This window comes from Octopus bimaculoides, chromosome 1 (assembly GCF_046866305.1).
Source record: "Octopus bimaculoides isolate indiv1 chromosome 1, ASM4686630v1, whole genome shotgun sequence".
NCBI lineage: Eukaryota > Metazoa > Mollusca > Cephalopoda > Octopoda > Octopodidae > Octopus > Octopus bimaculoides.
Window position 1 is genome coordinate 80,493,120 of NC_142928.1, and position 14,261 is coordinate 80,507,380.

General features: G+C 39.6%; 1 protein-coding gene and 1 long non-coding RNA gene across 3 annotated transcripts in view; one reads left to right on the forward strand and one right to left on the reverse strand.

Annotated features, from left to right (window-relative positions):
• LOC106877086 (uncharacterized) overlaps nt 1–14,261 on the forward strand; it is a 59,815-nt gene that overhangs the window by 13,455 nt on the left and 32,099 nt on the right. The gene's annotated exons all lie outside the window — the stretch shown is intronic.
• On the reverse strand, nt 4,256–11,239 carry LOC149137599 (uncharacterized). The gene is made up of 2 exons (XR_016241986.1): nt 11,115–11,239; nt 4,256–6,402 (listed from the first exon to the last, which is right to left on the reverse strand). It is a non-coding gene; the product is annotated as an uncharacterized LOC149137599 (long non-coding RNA).

A 14,261-nucleotide genomic window follows, 5' to 3' on the forward strand; every position in this document is an offset into this window, starting at 1 on the left:
CTTAGCGGAAAAAGAAACTGGGGAAAAGTGATAGAAGACTGGACCCTATGATGCAGTATCCATAGCATCTGTCTTCAGATGGCAATGCATAAAGTTATTTTATTTTACAAACTGGATTATTTAGGACTCTAGAGGCCGCGAGCAAGCAAAGTCATTAGAGAACCGGAAAAATTGCCTTGTGACATTTGTTCCGGCTCTAAAACGAAACATTGCCAAATTTGCCATATAAAGTATCAATCAAGTACTAAGATCGTTATTTTCGTTGATTATTTTAGTTCATTTATCTCAATGTCTTTTTATAACAACGCCAACTAATTCAAAACTTTCTAAGTTACTGCGCATTTGCTTGTTGTATCTGTAAGGGACGACCGTGCGAACTCATAAAAGGAGCAATGGTGACGAATGGAAAAAACAGAGGACTCCTTTTATTTAAACGTGTCACACGGTCGAACATACAAATATATATCAAATGATGATATACATGATATGTTATGCGACGATAACATAGATGACCAGTAATGAAAGACCACGACCGTATTAGATGAATAACAGAGATATTTATTGTAGCGTTAAAGATGTATGTCTGTGTGAGAGTGTGAATGCGACATATAATAACATAATCAAAGACAGGCCGTCATGCAAAGAAAAGTGTGTATGTGGGTGATACATGTGTGTATGTGTATTATTACAGCAGATAGAAAGAGAGTCAATAACACGTGAACAATTATACCAGTTCGTTAGTACACTATAGGAAAAGTTCTGTATGTGAAAGTGAGGAGAGGCTGAGTGTGGCAGTGCTGATCACTAGTTGTGATGTCGTGGCATCGATGCCGGGCCGTGATTCTTGTTATACAGATGTTCGTCGCTGGCTGAGAATTTCTTGTCTGTTTAAGAACTCTTGTCTGTTTATTTACCGTGGTGAAGCTGAGTCACCTAACAGAATCGAAGAGAGAGATGTGCCGCGGAGGTTTGGTTTGGTGTACATAGTAAATCGTGTTGACGCTGGTAGAGATTGTTGCTGGTTAGTAGTAATCGTAGATTCGTGTTGGTCATGGCGATGATGCTGGATAGTAGTAGTAGACTCTTGTTGTTGATGTGGCGACGGCGGAGGTCATCGTGCCTGGACGAAGCTGCTGAAGTGGTCGCTGGAACTGCTGCTACTGTCGTGTGGTACACGGAACAGGGATCTTTTTTAAAACGGGGGCCACATTTTTCATTAATGTTTTACGTAGTGTTTTTGGTACCGAAAGACTTTCAAACTTCGTATACTTATCTATTTTGTGTTATAGAACAGAAAAATATTTTTGTATTCGAATTTATTTCATGTAAAAAATTGTCTTATTTCGATAATTTCAACCAATCACTGACGTCCATTCAGTCGATATACATTAAGTGCCGACTACATAAACAAACGATTCTTCGTTTTATTTGCTTTTTTCATTTTAAATTTGCTTTAACCCTAACCCTAGGGTTAGGGTTAGGGTTAGAGTTAGGGTTAGGGTTAGGGTTAGGATTAATTGTTTCAGAATCGTTTGTTTATGTAGTCGGCACATAATGTATATCGGCTGAATGGACGTCAGTGATTGGTTGAAATTACAGAAATACGACAACTTTAACATGGAATAATTTATGGATTTCTTTTTTTTTAAAGAAGACTAAGAGAAAAAGATGTTTTATATGACACATTCTACCAGTGTTCCAAGTTTCAAAGTGTTTCGTTAATGAAAAATGTGGCCCCCGTTTTAAAAAAGATCCCGGAACAGTTCTCAAAGAGAAACTGGACCGAGACGAATTTGGTTGCCGAGTTAAAGCTATTTATAACAAACTATAGGCTCCCGATGGCTTCAGAATTTTACTCTATCACGTGACCTTATTAGGGGCCGTGATTGGTCAGTTTGCGTTCTGGCGGGAACGGTTCGAAGAAGTTGCCGATTCGAATAATGATCAGTCACGTGATGGACAAGGAATGGGTTCTCTACTACGCTCGCATTTATTTATATTTAAATGAGAAGATTGTATGTAATGGCGATAGTAGTTTTGTATCTAGTGACGATAGGTAGTTTCACTACATATCTTTTTAGAAGCCGTACACAAGGCATCAACGTTTTGACTCCTTTTTCTTTCCTCGCAGGAACTTTACGCATTACACTGTGTAACAAAATTGTTATTTTTTAATTTTTTAGTCTTTGATCAGGAAGTGTTATTTCCTATTTGCTTTTATCTAGAAATCAAAGGAAATGGCTACTATTCCCTCCAAACTTTGCTTTTGCATCCTGGACATCAATGTTTTGAAACTGATCTATTTCCCCCTACATTTTAGACACATTCAGCACTGAGTTGCTGAACCAGAAATATCGTTATAACAAATATTCTGCTCAATACCACAGATTTGCTTATCAATTGCTTGACCTTAACCACTTGAACATGTGCCTTCGAAGCCGACGATATGAGCATCTCTGATCATGAGCAAGAGTAGTCGGGGAGCATCATAGCCATGTGTTGAGAAGGATTCTTTGGGATTTGAAATAAATGTAAATAAATGCAATGAAGGAAATATTAGCCATCTTTCATACTTTTTAGGGGTAAGCAAATATAGGAAATAACTGTTGCCACTCAAGGACAAAAATCGTGTTACACAGTATCATGTGACAAATGTTTTCAATTGTTTTCATGAAATCTTAGTCTAAAGTTTGTCACGTGCCTACAGTTTCAATAAGCCGGAGCTTATCCCAACTTCCATGGTGTATAAATGATACCACTATCAGCCTCACCCCACCTCCGAACGGATGCCAGTCTGTTTCAAAATTATCCCCCGGATGCTTGTGCTCGTTTTCAATTGAGCGGTTTGGAACAACATGAAATGAAATGTTTTACCTAAGAACACAACATACCGTCCATTCGAAACCTCTATCTTACGAACGTGAATTGAACTTCCCTGATGACTAGGCCACACGCCTTTATTCAGATTTTTTTTTTTACCGCTACTAATTTAAAAAATGATTAACAATTAAAAAGGAGAAAGAATAAATGAATGTCTTAAATTATGAAAGGTCTTCTCTGATAACAGCTGACGATTCATAAACAAATGTCATGAATTTAAATATATTCTGATCACAATCATTATTATAGTGATTACCATCCAGCGACCTCGGCTACAACAATTGTCGGGGAAATCCTCTTTAAGAATTGTTCTAGTTTACTGTTTACAATTGAAATGACTGTAGCGATAAGGTGCTCGTATTTTATTTTATGTGATAGGAAATTTTATTTTACGCTGTCACTTAGCTCTGTCAGGGATAGGTTAGCTGATAAGCCTTATCATGAAAGGTCAACAGAGTCGATTATGAAGCATCCCATCTTTAATAAATAAATGCACCCTCCCTCGTCGTTGTCGCCACCACCGTCGTCATTGTTACCACCGACTCCTCGATGCTGCCGTCACAATCACGATCAATCTCTCCCCTCTCCCCATCTCCCCTCTCCCCATCTCCCCTCTCCCCATCTCCCATCTCCCCATCTCCCCTCCCCTCTCCCCTTCCGTCCCATCTCCCCTCCCCCTCCCCTCGCTCTCTCTTTTCTACCATCTGTCTATGCACTCAAATTGCTGGACTATCTTCCTGTTTGTTGGGTGCATTTGATGCTAAGCGCAAAACCCATGCTTTTATGTGTCAGTGAAAATGTTGGTAATTGCCAGTGGTTCTTCATTTGCATCATCTGCATACTAAAATTCAGTTATCGATATAGTAGTGTTTTGTCATTTGGCACGGAGTCTGCCAGGTTAGATAGCTTGCAGCCTGTGTAGTCTGATATCTGGACGGTGGTTACTTGCCCATAGTGAATTCAAGGAAAGCTAAGGGGAAGATGGAAAAGAACGTAGAAGCAATAATGTGCCCCTGTCTTATTCCATTTCTAATTTGAAGTTACGTTGTGGAAGACTGGCAGGTTTTATGTTGTAATACAGAAATTGCGCGACAGTCATGTGCTGGCGTGCTTTAAAAGACAGCCACACACGATGGCTTGTGTTGTTCGACGCATTTCTCTTGCAGCTGACGAGCACAGATCATTTCAAGAGTGCCAGTGAAATGTCGGAAACCAGATTGTGAATCGATTAGGTAAATCATCGATTGTAGGATGAGTCTGTAAGGGCCGTGTGACGAGAAAGGCTATTTTGTACCACATCACACAGCCGTTACAATAAAGGGAAATTGAATAGCACCAATAATGCCAGATGGAAAGAGACACAACCGCATAAGAATGATTAAGAGAACATTTATTGATGTGATAACGTGTGTCTGTGTGTGCGTCATGTATACAGAATAATTGACAGGCCGTCATGAGAACAAAATGTATGCGTGTGTGTGTGTGTGTGTGTGTGTGTGTGTGGGCATAGATGTTCGCGCGTGTTAACATTTAGGGATGGCAATGAGAAGAAAACAGTGAAAGTGTCTATAGCCATCGAAGTGAAAAGTAAGTTCATAGACACAAGAAATATAATACCAGTTCGTAGTCAGTCGTACACGATAGTTGAAATACTGTATCAAGAAGTCACGGCCATGATGCTGAGCCGGTTACAGGTACATGTCGTACGTGAAGTCGTGACTGCGATGCTGCTGCCTGGGTCACTTGCACAGGGGTTCATGCAGGTTGTGTATTCGCAGTTGATCCGTAGTGAGATAATTCACAATGAACCGTTGGAACCTGGATGAGTTGCTTGCTGAGCTGTGTACGTAGAGAGATGGCGTTGATGACGTTGAGAAGGACATGATGGTGGCGACGAAGGAGGAGGTTGCCACAATGCTGTTGAATATCTGGTGACAAAGCTGGTAAGTCAGTGGTGTTGTCGCTAGCACTGACTGTGTCTTCGTGGTTAGTGGTTACACCTTACAAAGTCTGGAACCAAAGACACCGGAACGACGAAAAGCTGAGTTTTGATAAGAAGATGTAGGCTAAAACAAGGTAGTAAACAAGCTGTCCCACGTGATCCTATTTAGAGCCTCTGACTGGTTATCCGCGGAAACGCTAGCTGTTCCCTGCTACGTTCGAATGCACGTCGATATAATAAATGGGAGAGAGAAATTTCACCCGAATCTACGCTACAAGTCGGTTGAGCCAGAAATTTCATTAGTGGTTGACAAGCAAGATTAACCAGTATTTTCCAAAATCCCTCCGTTGTTCCTCCGAAGTCAACTGTTATCTCTTCTGACGTACAAATCAGCTTTGTTTTAAGTATTACATTCCCAAAATTCATGTATCTCAACCAAAACTCCATTATACCTGGGTCTCTTGTTTTCAGGGAACGGGTGTTTCCTGCTTTTTCTTTTTTCAATATCAAGTGTCGCAACTAAGTTGTTCAAACTTGGCTTTTGTGCGATGGTATCCAGATGTATTTCGTTGGTTGCTCAGTCACGATTTAGCAAGTATTTAACTCATTTCCCATTAGTTGTTGATAGCTGCTTGTACATTTATAAGTTTTGTACCGTCTTTAAATCTGAAGGTTGAACCAATTAAACTAGGGCAATAGATTTTTAGTCTCACTGAAAAACATTTATGTCATATAGTCAGTTCCTGAATTTCTAGTGCTTTGGTTTGTCATCGATAGTATTTCATTATACGTACTTGTTTCTGGATATCAACCTCTGCTTGCTGACAAGTTTTGCCTTTTGCGCTCATTCTTCTTGCCGTTTACATTAGCATGAAAACCTGCTTTCTTTCTGTAACTGCTTTATTTGGACGTTGTTCTTACCAAATCAATTTTCTTTTTTGTCGTTAAACCCAATAACTCCTGACAAACTCCAGAGCATGCCACGTATTTTCAATAGCGTCCCATTTCGTCAAACTGATGACAGTTTATCAGCTAAGCACTGCCTTAAGAACACATCCTTGCAATTTCGGATCCGTGCGATGTCATAGTCAAACATACACCAGTTCTTTGATTCTGGATGTTGTCAGCAACACTCTGTTTCCTTGTCAGAATAATGGGATGGTGATTAGAAAATTGTGCTCTTCACATTTACTTAAAACGTAATGGCATTTGAGTTAGCCTTTCCCATATCCTCTTTTCTGTTTGTGTCATTTCAAATTCGAATCTGACATTGAGATTTCTTGATGTTTTGGTTAGGACGCAGTATAAGTTAACGCAAACTTCCTTTTTAACTTAGGCTTCTGCGTTTGCGTTATGTATCGGCTGCATACGTACCGATGACAGTCGCGTATCTGGACGGGTCTGCAAGCATTATGTGGATAGTAGTCATTAATCTTTCATTAATGCCAATAGGTAGTTCTTGTAGCCTGTCGACTAGATCGTCGCGAAGTACAAAGCTTGTCATTGTCGTTTAACAACCACGTCAACAACACTATTAGGAATATAATACTTTGGAACTCCAGACCGTGGACTGTTAAGGTCTGTAAATAAATAAATAAATAAATAAATTAGTAACAATGAAATTTCAATAAAACGCTAGTCAAATCTTTAATGTTAGAGTCACACATGATAAGTTCGATAGAGATGTAGTTTGCTGGTTCTTGTTTCACTGGCGTATACTGATGTGTCTGTTAATCGCATGAGGCAGGTTATCTAACTATAAATGGGTATCCCCAGGGGGAAATCTTGTCACTGTACAGAGCAGCAACAGTAGAAACACTTTATCCAAGTCACCATCACCACCACACATCATCTTCACTCCCCACCACCACCACCAACAACAACTCTACTACCACCACCCCTGTATCATTCATTCATTCGTTATTAGCAATAGAAGCAGTATCAATATAGACCATGAATATAATGTCGGAGAGCCAGAATACTGCTGTATTCGTCTTGAAAAAATATCTCTTATAGATTTGTAGTGCTAACACGCATAAAAGTATCAGTAGCAGACGATAAGTTACTCTACTGTTAAGAATAAAAAGGGCACATTCACTTACATATTTTATACATGGGCGAAATGCACGCACGCACGCGCACACACACACACACACACACACACACACACACACACACACACACACACACACACACACACACGTGTCCAGCATCGGAGGTGTAATCGCTAGTTTCGTTCTGTGAATTTAACCCATTTTTTTTACCCAACATGCCAGCAAATAGCAACACCAGTGATTTGTTAATCACTTTTTCTATATGAACAGAGACAAAATTTGTCAAAGCAAACGGTTGATAGTGGTTACTCGCCACTGATGACGTGCAAAAACGTAGAAATCCCGGATCTAGCACTTTCACCGCCGCTGCCGGATACTTTTCACCTGCTACTGATATTTCTGTGCTTTTTAGTACTATACGTCTATACAAGATGCTGTCTCAAGACGAATACAACAGTATTGCAGTTTTCCTATAGTATTCCACGTTAAGTTATCACACACACACACACACACACACACACACACACACACACACACACACACACACACACACACAAACACACACACACACACACACATACACACACACACTGTCTACCCAATTCACTTACAAGGCTTAGTAGAAAATACTTGCCCAAGATGTCACGCAATAGGATGAACCCGAAACCAAATGGTTGCAAAGCGAGCTTAAATATCTTCTTTATTTTGGGGTAATTCAATGTTTTTCCAATCTTCTAGAGTACCAGTAATGTAATGAGGTTTTTGTTTTCGATCTGTTACGTACATTAACTTTGCATTGAGACAAAAATAAGAGTACGTGAAAGTGTAAGCCAAGAGCACAAGCTGAATTATATTTCTATTTTGGGGTAAATTCCCTCTCTTTGCAATATGAATACCCTTGGGTCAGGGGTCGGCGAACAGGGATAAATTACCCAAAGTGGGGTAAAAATGAAATTCTTGTAGGTAATGAGGATACATTAGACATAAGTAAAATTATATGAAATAACGTGTTTCTTGTTACGACAGAAATTTTTGTTCTGGCATGAAGAGGTAGTCAAAAAAGTTGCTGCCGTTTGCAACAACCTACCTCTGAGAATAAGGATTTTCCACTTTAATGAACATAAAAACAAAGCAGAGTAATCGACTGGACCCCGAAGACTATCCACATTTCTCTGGCATCAAAGTGCCCCAATTTTGATGTAATTGTGACAAAAATGAAACATCATTTCTCCAAAACCTGTAGTGAAAAAGTTCCTTGAGAAATCCTTTTGTTTCATAATGTGGATATTAATTTATTTTATCGCATTTGTTTTATAATTTTTTTTATTGCCCACAAGGGGCTAAACACAGAGGGGACAAACAAAGAGATTAAGTCGATTACATCGATCCCAGTGCGTAACTGGTACTTATTTAATCGACCCCGAAAGGATGAAGGGCAAAGTCGACTTCGGCGGAACTTGAACTCAGAACGTAACGGCAGACGAAATACCGCTAAGCATTTCACCCAGCGTGCTAACGATTGTGCCAGCTCACCGCCTTTTTTATATATTTATAATTGTATAAATAAATTCAATAAACCTTTTGAATTCAAAGAATCTATGATTTTCTTCCTTTCAAATCAAGGGGATTACATCGGTGTAAATAAATATATTTTGAGGTAATTGGTTAAAAATGTCCCCCGACCTCTGCCCTAGATAGTTAACTACGCTTCTTTCTCTGTCAGATGAGCTTTCTGTCTAGTACAATTAAATATGTTATGCACATCAGGATTTGTCTTCCTAAAAATTAAATCTATTACAGACTTTGTAACTGTGAGGTACATAGCAGTTATTGCCCTTGGTCAAATCATTGTTCACTGCATACATGAATTTGCAGTTTCTATCATTCACTTCATATTTTATAGATGGGTGAAACACGCACACGCGCGCGCACACGCACACACACACACACACACACACACACACACAATTGTTTTGAGAAAGAAGATTGATTCAAAATTCTCTCACAATGTAGAGGTTTGAACTTAGAAATGCTCAATAGTAACTTTAATCAAAACATATAAATATGTAATGTCAAGAAACAAAAGACCTGGTAATTCAATCCGCAAACATGACATGTTACTTTACAACCCCTAATTTAGGGTCGATAATATCCTCTACTAATAATTCGAAAATTAGTACACAGACAGCTAAATTCAATGTCAGATAAACAAAGTAATCTTAATCAATTTCCCAACAATAAAACATACACAACCCTTAGCTCCAATACGATTGCCCAGTCTGAAATTGGTACTCATAATCTAAATAACATTATTGGCCAGCAAACTAATACCTCGGCCCCAAATTTATCTAAATTAAAAACGAAACAGCAAAAAGCAATAAAAAGATGCGATTGTTGCGTAAAAGATTTCTGCCTCCTTGCTGGACATTGTATGCTGCATAACGTTATTTATAAATGTCAGGTATCCACGCAAGATGCACAGCCTGAAATATATATCGATAGCACCACCGATTTCAAGCGGAGATATCGAAATCGCATCAACTCTTTTAACGACCCTAAATATAAAACCACTACCATACTTGCTAACTATGCGCACAAGCTCAAAGCAGAAAACGGGGCCTTTGGATAATTTACAGAGATCTCTGGCTTGGAAATGTTACCGATGAGCCTTACCTGTTCGGGAGAAACTCGCCAAGCACAGCATTCCGTGCCAGCCCACTTGCCCAAGATGTAAGCGGAGCAGTGAAACTGTTCTGCACGCTACTGTGCAGTGTCCGAGGTTATCGGAGTTGTGGGTTTTTGTCGAACACCTGCTGTCGTGTTTAGGAAGAGTAAAGTTGTCTTCCGAGTCGATCATAAAGATTGTTCCTCCAGCCTCCTTGAAAAGGAAGGGGAAGGTCTGTTTTCTTACTGTAGTAGCGATTGTAAAAGAGGTGATGTGGAAGTCGCGCATGAAAGGAACAAGGACAAGCAACTTCATCTCCAGTCGGGGTTTGGTAAGCTTTTTTGCTTCCCAACTCAAGAGGAAGATGTGGCTGGAGAGGAGTTGCCTATCATTGAGTATATTCAAGAAAAGATGGGAAAAGCGGCATATATGTTGAGAGTGAATGTGCCTACTTAAGAGAAGACAAAAGATATCACGAAAGGATCACCCATTTATCACTTCATGTTTTTTTGCTTTTTCATTATTCTCGTTATATTTTTTAAAAATCATCCTCTTATTCATTCGAAGGCGAATCACCCCTAACCCCTTGTCTATTCCCTCTATGTTAGGCCTTTATGGCCAAAATAAAATCAATTCGTCATGGAGAACCTGTTACTCTGAAGAAGGAGGAATTGCTAAACAATGGGTACTATATCCCTTTATTTTTCCGCAATGAACCCCCAGAAACGGCCGTTGGTACCCTACTTTAACTAATTTTAACTATCCCGAATTTTAACTTCGCTCCTCATTGTATCTTTTAGTTCGCTTCCATCACCACTTCAGACTTTCTCCACTATTTTTACCAATGCACGCACGTTTTAACGTTTTTTATGCCTCCACTCTGAGATTTTTTAAAATCTATTAATTTACACATATATATTTTTAATTAATTAATTTAGTTATTTATAGATTTTTAAAAAATGTCTGTGTATTTATATATTTTCATTCTATCTTATACATTTGTCCTTTAAATCCATCGCTAATCAGAGTCATGTTTGCGGATTGAATTACCAGGTCTTTTGTTTCTTCACATTACACACACACACACATATATATACGACAGGCTTCTTTCAGTTTCCGCCTACCAAATCCACTTACAAGGCTTTGGTAGTTCCGAGGCCATAGTAGAAAACACTTGCCCAAGGTGCCTGCTGCATGTGGTTGAGAAGCAAGCTTCTTACCTCAATGTGGTTGAGCAGCAAGCTTCGTACCACACAGCCATGACGTACATACACACATGTACCAAGGATAAATGCAACACAATTCCGCAGAGTTTCCATTTAGTAATGTTTTGATAGAAGACACCAATAAATAAAGCAAGGGAAATAACTCGAATAAGATTAGATAACTGATATTTTTGAGAAATAAGTACGATGTAAATTTAAATGGCTGTTGTTTATAAAGCGAGAGGCGCGTTGTCGGTTTATTAGACTACTTCATAATGCACAATATACTGCATAGTGAGATCAAATATAAACCATATGGTTGCAAAAAAAAAACAAAAAAACAAAGAAAAGACGGACTACTTAGCTACATTTCCATCAGGCAAAGTGCAATATAAACGACGAATACGTCTTTCACAGCACTACTCGTTCTCTGGCTAATCTAATTAGTCCACTTGTCAATGTCCGGTGGGATGTGAGGGGGAATAGAATGTTGGTTAAACATATCTAGAGTTATCTCCCATACTACGGGATAATTGCCATATAATTAGTTATCGAATAATATTGTATTTTCCTCACCATATAATTACAGTAAAGCGTAAGATTTAGGTCACCACAATACCCAGTCCTTGTAGCGGTGTTGTGGCTTATGTGCCGTATTTTAATCATTTCCGGAAAGAATGCTTAATGAAAAAAGTCATGACGGAGTTCATCAGGCCCAGACCTTGTTGTGGTGGGGAGGCTTGCGTAACTCAATGATCCTGAAAGCTATTGCAGTGAAGCACAAGCTTTTGGTAGTGCTTCCCATAGTGGACAGGTCAAAGAATAGAGGCCAGACTATGATATGGATCGCATCTTCCCAAATGCAAAAATGGGTTTACGTTAGGCCAACGCCTCTACATAGAAAAGTAAAATTACAGAGACATCAATGACAAGATAAAACTAACGCGACCTGGGAGATGACAGTTTCAAGTTGAGAATAGTGGGGAAAAGAGGTTCATGGTCCATTCTCCATAGGCAATAAAAGGTTTAAGTAAGTATTGAAGGGCTTCGAGTTAACGAATTTTGGATTTAACGACTGAATATCGGTTTCAAAATTTGGCTGAAGACCAGCAATATCGGGCGAGGGGGTTAAGTCCATTACACTGACGCCAGTGCTCAACTGGTACTTATTTAATCGACCCCCAAAAGAATGAAAGGCAAAGTTGACCTTGACAGAATTAATGATTGAATATGAATAATTCTTTGTACTATAGGCATAAGGCCTGAAATTTTCGGGCAGAGAGGAAGTCGATTGCACCGACCCTAGTACTTAATTGGTACTTATTTATAATCGATCACGAAAGGATGAAAAGCAAAGCCTACCTTGACGGAACTCAGAACATGAAGTCAGACAAAATGCCGCTTAGTATTTTTGTCCATCTTGCTAACGATTTAGTAGCTCGCTGCCTTCTGAATGAAAAGGGGTAAGTTGAATACATAGAACCCAGTGCTCAACTGATACTTATTTTATCAAGGCAAAGTCGACCGCGGTGGAATTTGAACATAAATTGAGGCAAAATGCCGCTAAGCGTTTTGCCCAACCTGCTAACGATTCTGTCAGATCGCCGCGCTCTCTGAATATTAATAATCCTGTCTATTATCGACACAAGGGTTAGGGACAGACGAAATGCCGCTAAGAATTTCGCCCAGTGTGCTAACGATTCTGCCAGCTCACCGCCTTCTCTGAATATTTTTTTCTATTTTAGGCATAAGACCCGAAATTTTTGTGGAGGGGGCCGGTCGATTAGATCAACCGCAGTACGAAACTGGTACTTAATTTATCGAGCCCGAATTTGAACTATTTGCGGAATTTGAACTCAGAACGTAGACAGACGAAATATCGCTGAGCATTTCGCCCGGTGTGCTAACGTTTCTGCTCGCTCACCGCCTTATCTGAATATTAATAATAAAATACTGTATTACCACTATACTCACAGAAAAATTCTCTTCAATCACACCGTACAAAGAGGAAGTAAAAATTATGTGTTCTCAATTTTAATGTTATAATTTTATATTGTGCAAAGCCTTTTTTCTTTTTTTTTTTTTACATTACAACCCCATAAAAAATGGCCTCAAGGTTATCTACGATTTAACGAACTTTCGGCATTAACGGACGCATCTTGCCTTCATTTAGTTCACGATATCAAAGTTTTGCTGCATTTCTGAATTTCTGATAAGCATTAAGTTCGCATTAACATTCGAAAACCAGATGTATAACACTAAAGCGATAATCTAATACCCGATTGGTCTACCACTGTTCTTCCTGTGTTGTTTGTTTTTTAATGTTTATTGTCTTAACACACACACAAAGCTTCCTTATTTCGTGAATTATCACGAATCCTAGGTGTTCACCACAATCGTACGACCAGCTACCATCCAGCTTCCAACGGGATGGTCGAACGTTTTCACAGGCAACTGAAGGCCGCCCTACGTGCCACTCCTGATCCGCAGTCTTGGACAGAATTCCTGCCTATCGTTCTTCTTGGTTGTCGCACTGCCGTTAAGACAGACTTAGGTTTCTCCTCTGCCGAACTCCTTTACAGTACCACCTTGGCACTTCTTAGTACAATGTTAACACCAGCCAATTCATCGCATCCTGATCCAATGTATGTCACCAAACTTCGCTTGTATTTCTCGAGCCTTTCACCAATGTATCCGCGTGATCATTCTATTCCCCCTCACATCCCACCGGACATTGACAAGTGGACTAATGTTTATGTTCGGGATGATTCTGTCAGAGTTCCGCTCGTTTCTCCCTATAAAGGACCGTTTGTGTGCTATCGCGCACACCCAAAACTTTTAGTCTCGACATCAATGATCGGAAAGAGACCGTGTCAGTCGACAGACTTAAAAAGTCATATTTTGAGGTTTCCATACAACTTCGATGACACTCTGGCCCACTTTTGATCCGTTACAACCACCTACACATCCACCCGCACATGCACCTTTGATCACACCATCACCTACGTCTCCACCTTCGTCGCCACAACCTAGCCCAAACAAACCTTATGTCATCAGGACAGGTCGTACTGTGCATTGGCCCCCAAAACTTACCAAAACTATTTATATCTGACAATCTCTTTTGTGTTTTCTGTGACAGACAATTGCTTTCTTGTGTTAATGAACAATTCCAATACTCTGCCATTGAACATTTTGTCAAATTTTGTGCATGCCAATTTATATTTCTTGCAATTATTTTTCTTTTTGGCTTGTCACATTTTTGTACCATATCTTGTTGTTTGCGATCGATTACCATCTTTGCTTTTTTCTTGTGCCTGCTCCAGTTATTCTCTATTTTCGCACTGGCATTCTTAGGGGGGAACCCCTGTAACGAGGCACAAAGAAGCCAGCGCCATTTTGAAACGGCAAGATCTTGCCTGCAACCATTGCCATACGCGAGACAAAAACAAGATCTCGCCTGCAACCATTATTTAAGGAAAAGACAACAACCTTTTTTCCCTCTCATTCTTCTCACG